This window comes from Falco cherrug, chromosome 15 (assembly GCF_023634085.1).
Source record: "Falco cherrug isolate bFalChe1 chromosome 15, bFalChe1.pri, whole genome shotgun sequence".
In the NCBI taxonomy this organism is placed as follows: Eukaryota; Metazoa; Chordata; class Aves; order Falconiformes; family Falconidae; genus Falco; species Falco cherrug.
In genome coordinates, this window is record NC_073711.1 from 10,257,093 (window position 1) to 10,272,952 (window position 15,860).

A 15,860-nucleotide genomic window follows, 5' to 3' on the forward strand; every position below is an offset into this window, starting at 1 on the left:
CTGTCTTGTCTTCACTGATTTTTATGATGATATTCTCTAATGCACTTTGCAGAAATGTAAGACTAGGCAGAGCTTCCTTTTTATGAAGGAAACAAAAAGACTAATATATGGAGGATAGCATTAGCACAGAGGTGGAATATCAGACAAGAAAAGTTGATCGCTTGTTCCCTTTCTATCCCCCTCCCCACCCAGTTTCTTCTGTTATTCTGGTAAAGTCACTCTTATTTTCATCCTCTTCAACCTCAATTGCCTGGTCACCCTGTGTTAGGAAAACAGGCTTTCCTGTCTTCTACTAATATTAGAGCATGGTATCTCTAACAAATACGTTGAGAGCAGATCCTGTAGCCATTCAGGATTAAGGAAGCAACATAATCCAAGCAACAGCTTGAGTATTTGTCTAGATGTCCAATACCAAACAAACGAATCTGATGATAAACACAAAGCATTAAAGTGCAAATAGCATCCATGTATATGAAATATTCCGTGTATACAATGAAGAAGTCAGACAAAAATAACATTCCGTTAAGGAGAGACTTTCCCCCAATAGAAGGTTAATAAATACTGGCAAAATGTTTCTTTTCTGGTAAAAAGCATTAATAAATTATGTCAACTTAATTGCAGGATCACTGTGTTTTCACAAATGCATACCCAGCTGAAGTTATCTGGGCTTTTTGTTCACAGATTTGAGCAATTTCACAGGATTTTGGGAGCCTTTTACTCGTGCATGGAGAGGCCAGTAGACTTCTTCCCAGCTGTGCTGTGAGAAAAACAGAAGTGTCTGCTTTCCATGGGCAGACACAGCCAGTCACCCAGACACTTAGGCCATTAACAGAAGGATCCCATAAACTTGTTACGTCCTAGTTTGCTATGATGTACCAAATGTTATAGTATAGCATATACCTTTACAGTACCACCCCATGTATCCATTTTTTGGCAAGCACAGAGCATTGCGTGAATGTTGGTGGGTTTGGGTGTTCACACACCTCCACCAGCTTTTTACAAGAAACAAAAGCCAGTTCTGACTTGAGAAAAAAGTTCAGGCCCACCTACAAGACAATGACGGAGAAGCCTCCCCAGTCAAACTCCATCCAAGCCCTGGAAGACCTGGTGAAACTGATACTCCATACAGAAATAATGTCAGGATTAGAGCATCAGAGATGGTTCATCAAAGGCCTTTAAGAGGTCTTAGAAAGGTTTCAGCTGAGAACAGTGGAAGACCATTGCAGCCATTTCATTCAAGAGGTGAACGTCTGGCATATTTATTTCATAAAGTGAGAACCAGGATCACAAACAAATAGCTAGAATGAGCATTATTCAGCCTTTTTCCTGGCAACCAGCGTAAACAACTGTGTCTTGCTTTTTCTGGGAAACCTGCCAGGTGAGTTTTGAAAGGATGGTAGCGCTGATGGCAGAGTCTAGAGGGTTCGCTCCATGTGCTAACCAGAGGTCTGTTAAAATAATCAGGAGGGGGAGGCAGAAGCCTTCATCTTACACAAGAGAAGAGGGTCGGAACATAATGGCATTGCTGGGGGAAACAGAGAGGGCTATTAAGCTCACTATGGCATGGACTTTTACCATGTGTTTGCACAGCTCCAGCACTGAGGCACCCCAGAGTAAAGTCTTTAAAAGTGGTTAAACAACTTATGCTCTTAAAATCTATTTCCAAAACTGGGTAGTATAACTTCCATTTACTCCCATCATTAGGCCACCTGGGGTGCAATTCTGCTCCCAGTTTCTTTTTCCCCTTATTCCTGATAAAAAACTGCTGCCTCATCACTTATCTGGTTCACTTGTGATTCTGCTGTTCACAGTGGCTGTGCCTTGTGTGGTCATCTCCACTGCTAGAAGAGCTTGGTGGCACCAAACGATGTTATCCCATTTTGTGATGTTGCCACATTTACTGGAAATGAATTTCCGAGGAAAAGAGTGAGTAATTGAAGAGAATTCTTAAATCAGAATTAATCCAAGCTGCATAATGAAGACCTGCCAAGTGAAAAATTTGTTACCGTGACTTACATATTGAACTGATTTAAATGACCTAATTTATGAAAATGCATTTTAGAATGCCTTTCTGTCATCATGGAAAACTAGTCCTATAAGAGTCAGTAATCATCATCTTTGTGATAGTATTAATGTGAATTTTACTATTATATGGTATAGATTATTAGCTGTTTCATCCCTAAGGAAAACACTGACACTGACAAAAGGAGAATTTCACTTTGAGTGAAAAAGCCACACTTCGCAAGGAATTTAGAAGCAGAATAGTATTTATGTAAATATAATGAGAAGATTATAGCTGATCTCCTTGACATTATTCTTTCATAAAATGACGGAAACATTAGAAATTTATCTAGGACTATGTTAAAATAACTAAATATTGAAAGGAAACCTTACAGCCAGCTACACTGAGGGGACACCTGAAGAGCCTTTTGTCCACTCTGTTAGGAATAGAAACCTCTTTGTGTATTATAGGTGACTCAAAGCAAACAGTGCTTATTACAGATAACAGTGCCAACCTCTGTAAGGACCGGCTTGACAGAAGAGTTGACCTAAGTGATTATAGACCCTTCTATTGCTTGTTCACTATCTTTTAGTTTTGAAGTCCCAGAAATAATAATTGAGCCTGATGATGCATCTCTTCAGTGCAACTGAAATATGATATACTCACAAATACCACATTTATTTATTTTTTTAGAGGTAGAAGCACAATATTGCACTATTAAACTCAGCTACAAAAGCAAGTCACCATGTCAGTGGTCATACTTGCAAATTAGTTTCAGGTACCTGCTAGACATCATGAAAAAAGAAGTCAATCAAAAGCAGAACAGCCAACTACAGCCTAAGGATATTGAAAATGCAGAATAATATGTATCACCCCAACTGCAAACTTAAAACTGCATGACAGATCAGTTGTTGGAAGAAAAAGTCAACCACAGATTAACGCAATCAAGTGACTAATTACATGACTGAGAAAAATTAGTATCCTGTGCATAGAAAGATTTCTTTTTGGATTACAGTGACAAATGCTTCCTGATCTTCCTAAGACCTGCATGCATTTACTGATAGCTCATTCAACAGGCCTCAGAAGAGGCAAAGATTTTCTTAAGTAGGTGCTTGAAATCACATGGTGTTTTTAGAGGAAAAATCAAAACAGTTCCTTTGGTCCTGGTTTGTGCTTTTAAGAATATGGTTTCAGGCATAAACATTTTAAAAATCAAGGCAAGAGCCATAGGGAAGGCTGTGCACAAGAGAAGTTTGTAAGCAGAAGCAAGTCAATAAATTAATTAAAGCACGCCTACCTAGGTCAGGACAGCTGCTATACCTTTCTGCACATTATTTATAAAAAAAAATCATTACTTTAGACATTCTTTATGATAAAAGTGCTTTACATGTCTCATGTTTCTTGTAATAGCAAAGCCGTGAAGTAGCCATGAACTACTAAGTGCTACTTCCATTATGCAACATGAGAGTGTAATTTTGGTGTTCTCCTCATGCCTTCAATTTCTGAAATCCAGTTTTATCATATAACATTGCCTGATAACTGGGTTCCATTTTCCTTGGTCAAAACACAGAACTACTTGAATGTATTTTAGAATTAGTTATGTTAACTTGTACTTTGAGAGCAGTCACAGTATTAAATGATAGACACCCATTAGAAGGAACAAGTTTGAGTCATTGAATCCTTTATACAACACTTCTGTAAAAATTTAAACATCATTTTGAGAAGTACAAAACGTACCCGTCCAGTGATATCTGTCATTACTCATTTTTCATATACTCAATGTGATTATTCATTACTCAAAAAATGACATAGTTAAATGCTAAGTCTTGCTAAAATATTGATCATAATATGTAGGGGCATATAATTTATCTGAATCAAGTGAAATATGTTTTCCTCACCAAGATGATGAAAGCTTGTCTCATTACAGCATTATTTCTACTGAAGTTTCCACCATTAGTTAGTTTAATGACTCTGGGAACATTTTAATTGAGAAGATCCCTGTATAAGTTGCTCATTCAAGACACATGGATGGGTTTAGATTCGGGAATGAGAGAAATGTGCAGTCAGCTGTGCTCAGCCTGAGAGTGCAGGGAGAAGGCTGAGAACCAGATACAACAAAATACCCAGATCAGGAGACGCAAAAGGAACTGAAGGGGGAAAAGCGATGTGTTACAAGCTATGAGACGTGAAAGGATGTAACTTGCTGGTGAGAATACTTGGGCTGGCAATGTAGTGTACAAACACCCATTTGCCCAAATCATTCTCACCCACCCCACCCCCCGCCTCAAAAAAAAATATATATATCTACTGAGGCCAGTGGAAAACTACGCTGACCTTTGAGAATCAAGCCTGATTAGAAAAGGTAAACATTGCTATTACGAGCCTTGGTTACACTCTGAATATCTGCTTTGTAAAGGAGAACAAATGAACCAGCAATCTTGCATCATCCCTACGTGCCCACAATGATTCACATACGTTCAGAGGAAAAATCACGGTAAACCACTGTTTAGTATCAGCTACATGTAGATGATCAGCAGATCTGTTCAAATGGTGCTCTGCTGTCCTCCCTGAGGGTGTGAGCTGGGTTGTTATCAGCAGCTCTTCCATGAAGTCTTGTATTGATGTCACGCTACTGACAGCAAAGCACTGATACCAACACATTTTGTAGCTAATCTTGTCCTTGTTACTGATAAATTAAGGAAGGTGTTGCTGCAGGAGGCTATGCTCCCACTGTATTAGTGGCATAGAAGTGGGGTCATTCCCACCTGTGCGCACACTTCTTTGAAAAGAAAGTAATCTAGGAGAAAAACGGACACAAGTTAATCAGAAAAATATACTGGGATTGGAGACATTTTTGTTTCTGCTTCCCAGCAACTGAAGCAGAAGCCAAGAGGAGCCTGAGTGATTTGCCTCAAGTCACATAGTTCTACACGTTTTAGTCTGGATGTCAGATCATAAGACCAAACTGTTCAGTCTCCTTTCAGTTGCTGCTGATATCAGGAAACCCCACAGGATTTATGCTTTTAACGCCCACAAGTTACTTCAGAACACACAAGACATGGAAGTTTGGGGATCTTGAAGTACAGTCTACCTTGTTCAGTCATTTACTTGTCTTAATTGAAAGATCTTTAACTTGGGACCATATCTTTTTGTAGCTGTCTACAGTATGCAGCATCAGTCCTTGATCCTGGATGTATTCTTGGAGAGCTGCAATTACTGAACATGAGAACTAGTGTATTTTTGTAGCAACTGTTCCAGGGCACAGACAGCTGATTGAAAGCAAGCAAGTTACTGAAGCACAACTAATTACTGTCACACACATGCCAAAATAAATAAATAAATAAAAACCAAACCCCAAAAAAGAGGTACTTGGAAACACCATAAGGGGGTCACCAGCTCTAACATCTCGCATGTAATTTTGTGCTATATGCACCACAGTTTACATTCTCCTTCTGAGGGCTCTTACGGGACAACCTCAGATATTATGTGGTGAAGTTACGAGTCCAGGGCAAAATACACATTTGCCTTCAGGAAACTGTTACCCAGGGAAATGCAGTGGAACTAATCAACCTGGGCAGCAAAATTTATGTGAGGTTCAACAAGGCTCAGTGCTGCGTCCTGCACTTGGGTCACACCAGCCCCACACAGCACTACGGGCTTGGGGAAAGGTGACAAGAGGAAACAGCCTCGAGTTGTGCCAGGGAGGTTTAGATTGGATTGTAGGAAAAATTTCTTCACCAAAAGGGTTGTCAAGTGCTGGAGCAGCCTGCCCAGGGAAGTGGCTGAGTCACCGTCCCTGGAGGGATTTAAAAGACCTGTAGATGTGGCACTTAGGGACATAGTTTAGTGGTGGGCTTGGCAGTGCTGGGTTAATGGTTGGACTTGATTTTAAAGGTCTTTTCCAACCTAAATGATTCTATTCCTCGGAAGCATTGCTGCCACAATGCATCCCTCATTTATGAATTGAAATAGCAGAGAAAACCATAGCAGTTTAAAAATATATTTCTATTAGGAAAAAGTGAAAAAGGATGTATCTCTGAATATTTCTCGGAATGCCATTGTATTGGATGCTTCCAAACTTGGAAAGCTTAAGTCTAGAAAAGAAAAAAAAAATTAAACATTATAGGATTCATTCTAAAAAGTCTTACATTTTACATAAAGAAAATTAAGTGTTTGACATAAACACTTCATGAGCAAGATGATTTACATTATTTTCACTTTGTTTCTGATTATTGGAAATAAAAATATATAATCCTGCATTCATTTCTTACTTGTTCCATAACACCTTTGCTAAACCTTTCTATGAAATCATACACATGCAAGATCAAAACAGAGATGGGAAGTAGAATGTGCTTCATTATGACAAGTACAGCTCATATCCTCCTCCACAACACAATTTATTAGTATCTAATAGAATTGTAATGTTTCTCATTCTCCATTTTTACAGCTGCATCAAAATATTAAAGTGTGAATTGCAATTAAACTCACACAGTGCTCTTAGCATAATTTCCCTTGTATTAATACTTAGCAAACCAAGTTATCGGTGTAATATTACTCTTGATACTGGTTGTCATAAAGGGATAAAGCCTCCAAATAGTAATAAAGTATATTTTACTGTAGAGAGAGCAACAGTACAAAAAAACATTATGCTACCAAAGTTGTTAATTTCTGTGGAAGGGGGTGGGGAGAGGAAGGCTTTTGACTCCTTAAATTATAGTTTGCAGGTTAGTACACTGACTCACTTAATCTCTCTAAACAGGTAATTTACTTACTTTCTGAAAGCACCCATGTGCAAGGAAATACTAGCGCACTCCAAGGATGATTCTAAGATTGATTGCTTGGCTCTAGTCACCAATGACGTTAGGTAGTCTGCTAAGCTCTATTTTACATGTGTCTAAAATGTTTAAAGATTTTAGAGGCGGAAAAAAATGGAGGGGCAATAGTAGTTCCAGATAAGCAGACCACACACTCATAAACTGAGGTGGACTGAAACATTTTGAAGCAGAAGGGCTAAACTACTACTTGCAAATGGCAATAGGTAGGTCAACTAGGGACAGAGCAATTGCAGGTGTGATATATTATCCATTAAGAAGCTCAGAATTTACATTTTGCATTTTCCAGCTGTTCCTTAGATTTTCAGTTTGCTGTACCTGTTTGTGGTTTATAGATCAGAACAGAGCTCTGCAAGAACACGCTCATGGAAGAAACTGGAAATTTTAGTGCTTGCTTATAAAGGGAAAAAACAACAACAAAGCAGCTGTATTAAATTAATTAAATGTCCATTAAGTGGACATGACTTTGGTAGGATTGCCTGGGCTGGATAGTTCTATAAAAACATCTAGGAGTAGAACTTAAATGTCAAGGTTTAAGTTGTTGCTGTCTCTTAAAAGCAAACTATTTCATACTTTAAGTGCTGACCCATAGCGTAATCAGAGGTGGAGCTGCAGTGTGGGTCAACATGTTTGATCAGATTTGCCTGGTTACTCAAGAGGTGGAAGCAACAAAGACTTGGCCGTGCAGGCTGCAACCTAAAGCCTGGTGAGCTTGTGGAGTCTGTCCTGTAAATCACGTCATGAAAACAAAAGACCATTTTATTAAGTTCACAATGAAATCCCAGTCTCAAGGTGATGATGAAGGAGATTTTGAAAAAGATTATCTTGACTTATTTCAGACAGCCTTGTGGCTTTGCTAACATTCAGTATGCGTTATTGATAAAGGACCCTCATAGCTGTTGCCCTCCAATTTACAAAGTCATTTCTGTCAGCATGGATTTCTCTCCCTTCCAGATGAAAAATCCCTTTGCACCAGGGTGAAAGACTGTTGGGTAGGGGAGGTGGTAATCTGGATAGTCTCCCCAGTCAGCCTAAGTGAGCCTTCTCTGCGCTCTCCCTGCAAAGCGGCCTGGCTGCACAGTGGTGATCTCCCTTTGGGCTGGGACACCTCTCGTGATCTCCCCTTGGGCTGGGACACCTCTCAGGGTTGCTCCTCAAGGCAGAGAGACCTTTTACCAACAGCAGATCTTTGAATGAGCCTGATTTGAATTCACTCTAAATTGCAGCTGTATCCACGCCAGGTGACTCCCCCTTGAGCAGGAAACTCTCTCAAGGTTTGAGATTCCTTACCTGAGACTAAGAGAACCTTCCTCACCCAACGAAGAGATTCCTTACCCACAACAGATCCTTGCTAAGTGACTGATAGCATGCTGAATTAATAATAATGACATAAATACTCGATATTAATTATTACAAACTTTGTATAGAAATTCTATTAGACAAACTGTTGTCAAAGTCCGAGACTAAGATAGGACCTAGCCACACCTGAGCTCCATCAGGAGTTTATAAAACAAGGGGGTCTACTCTGAACTTCACGATTCAATGGGAGTGCCTCCTGTCTCCAGTCTGCGTAAATCATTCTAGCTCAATTCTAACTTGTTTTTCCTTTGTACATTTCATTCATGTAATAGAGTGAACCTTTCCATTGAACTTCTTCACACTTCTACAACCTCTTATTAAAACCACTGTTGCTAATACCTCCAGCAATGATTTTTTAAGTGATCTAAATCACTCATTTGCAACAAACAGGAGTCCAAGTCACAGCCTGCAGAATTAACGCTGGGGTTTCTGGGATTTGCTGTGTCATTCATAAGTGCCAGGATTAACTGCATCATTTCAACATGTCAGACATTTCATATTTTTCCTCCCTTTTCCTTCTCTCTCCCTTATATTTTATCTCCCAGAAGTTTAATCTCTCCTGCCTAAGCCACCAGCTACCAGTAGAAAGCAAAGTACTTGAATATGATGAAAAGGCCATTAATTGCCACCAGCCTGACCTCCCATCACAGGCTGTCTCCCTCCTCACTTGGCATGGGGAAGTTAATCTCCTAACTCTGTCCTTCTGTAGCTGGTACAATAATTGCTTCTGAACAATAGCAATGGTGACATTACTTTTGCTTGTGAGGCTATGTGAACTTGGTGAGCTGAAGCCTACAAAAGTAGCATGTTGACATTCTGTATAAAAAGTCAGTTAAGTGTTCAAGGGTCTAATCCAAAGTCTATTTAGTGTTCAGTAGAAGTTTCAAATGTGGCCCCTAATATCTTAAGTGCATCTTAGATGTCAAGCACCCAGGACTGTGGCAAGGTTTATTCATCTAAGTCTGGCTGAAAGTAAAATTCTCCATTCCCTCCTCTACTCCTCACGGCACATTTCCTAGTGGTATAATTTACAGGAAAATGATCAAAATATCATTAAGAAATGTCAGTACTTTCAGTCAAGCTCCCTTCAGAAATATAAGCAGTGTGTGGCAGGCATAATAAAGTCATGATTAGGAGTGTCCTTTAAGTCACAGGAAAGGGAGGCAGAGTAGATATGCCCTATTCCATATCTGAAGAGGCTCTTTGCATGACTGTGAGCAAGTTCATAACTAGCAAATGCCCAGGCATAACTCAATCCTTTAATGCCTGTAAAGATATTAGTACTTCTGCACTACCCAGCAATAGCAATAACAGCATCATTTTCTCCTTGCACATAGGAAGCCACTGAGAAGCCAGCCCAGATAAGCACATTGCAGAAGCTGCTTCCCTGCTCAGCCTAGCTGCAGGGCCAAGCAGAAGCAAAGCAGCAGCTGAACCACAGAGTGCAAGAAAGGAGACTGATGTGATCTTTGACGTTAACAACAGATGCAGTTACTTCAGAGTTAGATTTGGTTTTACCCTGGGAAATGAAGAATGATGAGGAGGGGGCAAAGGACCTAGAAGAAAGACACCAGAGCAAGAGTCAGCGCTAAAGAAATGAGTTCTGCATGAGCACCACCAGCTCTCCTCACCCTCCTCCCAGCCTTGTTTCTCCTAGCAAGCCTGTGTCCACAAACCAAGGCAGACACATACGCAAGAAGTGATCCATTTGTCCTGTGATAACATTACTCTAATTAGCCATATATCCTTGGCATCTAGGACTACATCTGGAAAGAAAAAGGCATTCTTCATTACTTGCTCTTTTCCTACAAAGAAATAACAACATGGCCTCTTTAGAAGATATGCTTCTAAAGAAGTGAATTTCGATAACACCAGGAGTTCTGTGAAAGTGTTTAATAGTGAGTTCAAGAGCAACTGAGGAAAAAAATGCTCAAATAATCAAGCACATCTCTGTACATGGCACTAGGTTTTTGTGTTGACTGCTTCCTTCACATTTTGAAGGAAGAAGCCCACGAGACAACAGAAAGGAGTAGGCATTTTCTGACATTATTCCAGGGAGTTATAGCTGGCTCACTTCCAGAAAGAACACTCCCAGAACCGGTATTTCTATTCTAGAACAAAAGCATGTCATTTTGGATTCCTTAGCCTTTTTAGAAACAATAGTTCACCTGTTCTATTTGGCAGACTCTGCTAAACTCACTTCTCTGAGTAGACACCCCCTTTATTGTAAGGGACCTTTTTAGATCCAGGTAGAATATTATGTGACCAAACTAGACATGAATTAGAGAGAAAAGTGTGCATTTTGAAGTGCTGAGTATACAAGGCACCTGTCAGAGATGCTGTGGAGTTTGAGATCTTAACAACTGCAGTCCCAGCCCAGGACCAGTGGATGGAGAGATATATAAACTTCAGTTTAGCTTGTGGCAAGGCCACCACATATATGTATACATCATGTCAGTCATAAAAGAGGTAGCCAGGAGTGTTTTGGGCAAGGAAGCTCCTGATCTTCAGGCACTGTAAAGGAATGGGGTCAATCCTATCAAAGGGTTCTCTGCGAGCCTTTTTCTTTCTCAAAAGACGCTGTGCAGATCCTAAATCCACCTATGTCTAGGTTGCCAGCTTTGAGGCAGATACCAGATTGTTTTACTTCCTAAGTTTGGACATAGCAAACAAAAAGAAAACCCCAAACCGCAAGATAATACACATGGGAGCTGTGAACTTTTCTTAAAGCTGAAACGATTCTTTCATGAAACAAAATATTGCTGTTAGCCCACTCTTGCTGTAAATATAATCAGTGCCAAAAGGTACATTGGCTTTCCTAGCCCCATTTGTCCAGCTTAGTCATAAAAAGTCTTGGTACAGAAGCCAAAGCTTAGATGCCAGCTAAAACTGTGGTAAAGCCAAAGGTGAAGACTAGATTGTACTGTTCTACCTGGTGGAAAGAGTGCATAAAAGCACCCAAAAAGGATTTGACTTATAGACAAGGTGACAGTATTTCTGAAATAAAAGATTGGAATACTTTCATAGTGACTTTTTTAGGGTCATAAAAAAGACAAAATACCCATTTACAAAAGATGCGTGCTGGTGGTGTTATTGCCAGCTCACAAGGCGATAGCTACACTTGCATATCACTTATAGCATAGGTTTATTTCCAGACACTCAGTGTTCTGGAGGCATTGATCATATACTGCTGAACAACCAGTGTTAACATCCACTTTGAGCAGAGGAACAGCTTTAAATGTCTCTACCGATCCAACTTTTTCTCTCTTCACTCCTCTGTTCAGCAGACAGAACACTTGTTCCACTGGACTGTTTATTCCTGGCAAACATGGAACAAATTCTTCTCAGCCTTGGAAAAAGAGCAGCTCGTAGTTATTAAAACAGAAGGAGAAGCAAAAGAAGAAAACTGGGTCACTGAGGTGTCAGGAAAAAAAAAAAAAAGAAATTGCTGGGATGTCATGAGAGAAAAGAAAAAAAGAGGAAAAAAAAATCAAAATTGTCCCAAGTTTTGTTACAAGAAAAGGCAAGCTAAATGGATCTTCAAAAGAAGGTAGGGATTACATTACAGTGCCATACCATGACTTGTCTGAGCTGCCAAAGGGTTGGCAAATCCAATAGCTCATGACCAGAAATAAAGGGCAATTATAGCTGGGCAATGGAAAATTGATACCTCAAAATGTATAAACCCTTATGCTGATGCCTCCCAGCAAAGAACAGAAGCTGGACTGGTGGATTTCCAATGTAAACTTATATTGTCTTTTTAATTCTGCTTTTATTTAATGTCTCTGTCCTTTATGTGGCATTAACTTTAATGTAATATTGAAGGCTTTGCTTTTAAATAGCATCATAAGTGTAAATGTAATAGTTACATAATAATAATAATAAATCAAGAACATACTAGAGTCATTGCAATAACTAATAATAATGTTAAGACACAGGCTGTGATGCATCTAAAGTTCAGTACCTTAGAGAGTTAATTAGTCCTAAGTTAATTGGCAATGATCTTATTTCTAGACAGGAAATGTAGCCGATTATCTTGTTTATGCTTAAACAAGTAACTGAGGTCACAACAAGACTTTTTTGGTATTATTGATTGATTTTTAATTTCTTAATTAATTTTTATTGACTTTTCAAGTATCTTGCTTCTTGACTTAATTCTTTGCTTCTAGGGAGATGGAGCTACTGCCATGACTGGGGGTAATGTAAAGTCACAGTCACCATTTTAACTGCATGAAACAAGTAGTTTTCATAACTGTGCTGTAGTTTTAAGATGCTATACAACTACAGATAAAGCTTTTGTGGCAAAGTGCAAATTGACTTACTGTTTTCATGTCACGCCTACCTTTACCTGTCATAAGGTACACAGCAGCATCAGAGATGCCAAATTGCATTTAGTCATTCAGACAAGCACTGCTATGTCATTTCATACGTTCTTGTTAATTGTACAACCAGGACCATTTTATTGCTTCAGGAAATTATTACCTTTAAAAATAGTTAATGGATAAATATATGAAAACCAAACCCAGGTAATGTTTTCCAGATTAGAGTTATGGGGGAGAAAACCAGTCCTTTACAAGGCAACTTTGTTCCATCACAGCCTACTTAGCATCTTGAGCCTTTTATAATCACAGGTGGCTTCTCCCCACATATCCTTATCCAGAAACATCCCATAGTATACCCCTTATTAAACAGACCTAAAAAACTGAACATAGTGTTAGACTTCAGTTCATGGGAAAGTACAAGCCAAAAAGGACCTCTAGCTCATGGCATCCCCAGTGAATAAATTCTTTAACTGCAAAATCACATAGCATTATATAAAATTAGCAACCCTTTACCTTGCCTTCTGCCATTTTAGATCAGAATATAGATACAGAGTAGTGAAACACCTGATGGGCGACGGTGCATGGGGATGGATCTGACTGGGGAAGTCAGTGTGGGGTGAATTGTACAGTGGTGCCACTGCTGCCCCATGGTCCCATGCCCCTGTGGGAGAGCCCCCGCAGCAGCACGGCTAACGCATCTCCTGCCAGCAGAGCCCCAAAGGCTGGCTCCTACAAGCAGGACTTCATTCCCTGTACACTGGTTTGGGTAAGCTAGATGTCTGTAAGATGCCCTGGAAGAGGGAAGATAAACCCAGAGATAATTAAAGGCCACAAATGATATGCAGGAAATTAATTCCTGACAGCATCAGAGGGGATGAATTAGTTCCAGGAGGACAAAGTTTGCACTGAGGAAAAGCAACAAGACTTCTTTTAAAAACAGAAGTGTAAATAGAAATGATAGTGCTTTATAGAAGACAAAAGAAGTGCAGATATGACCATATTTTAAACCACCACAGCAGCAAATGGGATAAAATTGAGACTAGTTTTCTGCTGCAGATACAGAGCAGTCCCAGAATGGTATAAATACTTTCCTTCTTTATCCCCCTCCCTGCTTCATATTCAGTCTTTTCATTTTTCTCATTTGAAAAAACCCCACTGTTCAGGAATTATTTGACAAACCCATGATTTTGGATATTTTTTTTTCTTCCCTTGTGTTAATGGGCCTGTTGTCACTTAAAATATTCTGGCAATTTAGAAATTATTCTTTACGTTGATGCAAAACTCTTCTGCTTGATTATGTTTTATTCTATTGCTGGAGTTTTCTACTTCCTTCAAGTCCCACTTCAGTATCCCTTGAGTACCACTATTTCATGCTATTACGATTTCAGGCCATATAATTCATAGCAAAACATTCATTTTCAGTTTTATCAGATATTCAGCACTGAACATTGTACCAAGCACGCTGCCCTGCCCCCCTTTGTAGCTGGCTCAGTACTGCCCAACATCACCAGTCTCTCCAATAATGGAAGGTGGAAGTTGTCCTTTAAATAAACACTTTCCTTCCAAGAACTACATGGGCTGATTTCCCACACTTGCCCCCTCCTACGGAGTTAGCACAGCTGTCCTACAGCAAACTGCTCCCCAGACTTGCAGCATTTCGGAGGCAGCCACCCCAATACTGAGGGGGGGGGTGTATATTCACATATGCTGAGATTTAGTCCAGGGCCTCATTTGTGCCGTAGGTAGTTTCACCTCCCAAGAACCACAGGACTGGTTCTAGTTTGGAACATGCATTTTGCCACTATCTTATCTGGAAAGCAAGTCTATTTATTAGGGAACTAAACCAAGATATGATGGCCTTGGTAGTGTTGGAGGAGTTTTCAGGAATAAACAAGAGAATTTTATAAGGAAACACATAAATTTTGTCCTGCTTTCCCTCATTTTCCCTGCTTTTATGCTGTACCTATTACAAGGGTGTCCTTAAAGCTTAAAAATCTGCTATGAGGGCTTATCCTTTCTTTCCACACTCGGAGCCTAACTTTTACAGTGCTAGGGTGGATGTTTGTTTCACTGGGAAATGAGAGTGCTTCTTCACCTGAGTTTTCTGATCTTGTGGTACAAACACCTTCCCTAGCAACTTGTTCCTTATCCACCTGACACAGGGAGAAATCCCCTACATCCAAAGAGCAAGCCCATACCTCTCCCCACCCCCACTTCACTGGGAATTCTGCTTTTCCTGTAGTTCAAAGCAAATTAAGAGCCAATGTTTTTGGGGTGACCCTATTTGTAACTTCATTTTGTACTGAGACAAGTCAACCTCCTTTTTGCAGGTTGGAAAATAAATCTTATGAAACTCTCATGGTTTAAAAACCAAAATAACTCAGAGTAATTTACACTTTCAAGAACAAAATATACTTTAAAAAAAGTAATAATGGTAATATCTTCTTCATGCTAGGTAAGATCTAGGACACACAGATAATGAGTGGTCATCAAGATTTTATTCTTGTATTTATCGATCGAAAAATTCAATATATTAATATGTTTAACTCCCTTTAAGTAGACTGAAATAATTCCTTAAGTAGAATGACCGGAGAAAAATCTTTCTTAGTTTTGTCCACAGGCATAAAGCCTGACCTTGGGTATCCACGTGCCGTGCAACACAGCAAAGCGGAGGAGCCCAGACTGGCACGGGGAGGCCAGGTCCCCAGTTGCGTGGGGGAGCACGTGGGGTGACTGAGCAGTGTTCGTTAAGGTTTATTGGCTGTGATAAAGCACTCTGCCAGCACAGCCACATGATGCTGGTGTTTTCACTGGTGGAACTGGGAGCAGGTTTTGGCTCAGTCGCTCCACCCTCCTTTGGATCAGGTGTAATTTAAATTACTGTTGCTCCCCACATACCATTGTAAGGTTATTTAGCCATTTGTATTCTTGCGGGGGGGGGGGGGGGGGGGGCTAGCACAAGGTACTGCTGCTGAGGAACAAACTAAAGCAGTATTGAGAGAAGACAGTGCTGGGAAATTCTTCTGGGGACCTCTGCTCTCCATGCCAGGCCAGCAGCTACACTATTCTCTCTTTGGGACAGCCTGAGCAAGACAATGAAATTGAAACTTCTGCTTTTATTCTTTTATTATCCTGCCCTGAATTTTATGGTGTACCTCAGAATGTATCTTTAAGTTATGAAACTGCTGTACCACCATATTTTTTTCTTTTTTTTTTTTCCTGGTGGATGCTCTGTGGAGAGAAAACTACCAGTAGCATTTCTGTAAACATCTCTCTTCTTGCCTAGTCAATGTATCCTCAGTTAAAAATATATTAATAGCCACAATCCTCAGCTGTGCTCATTTA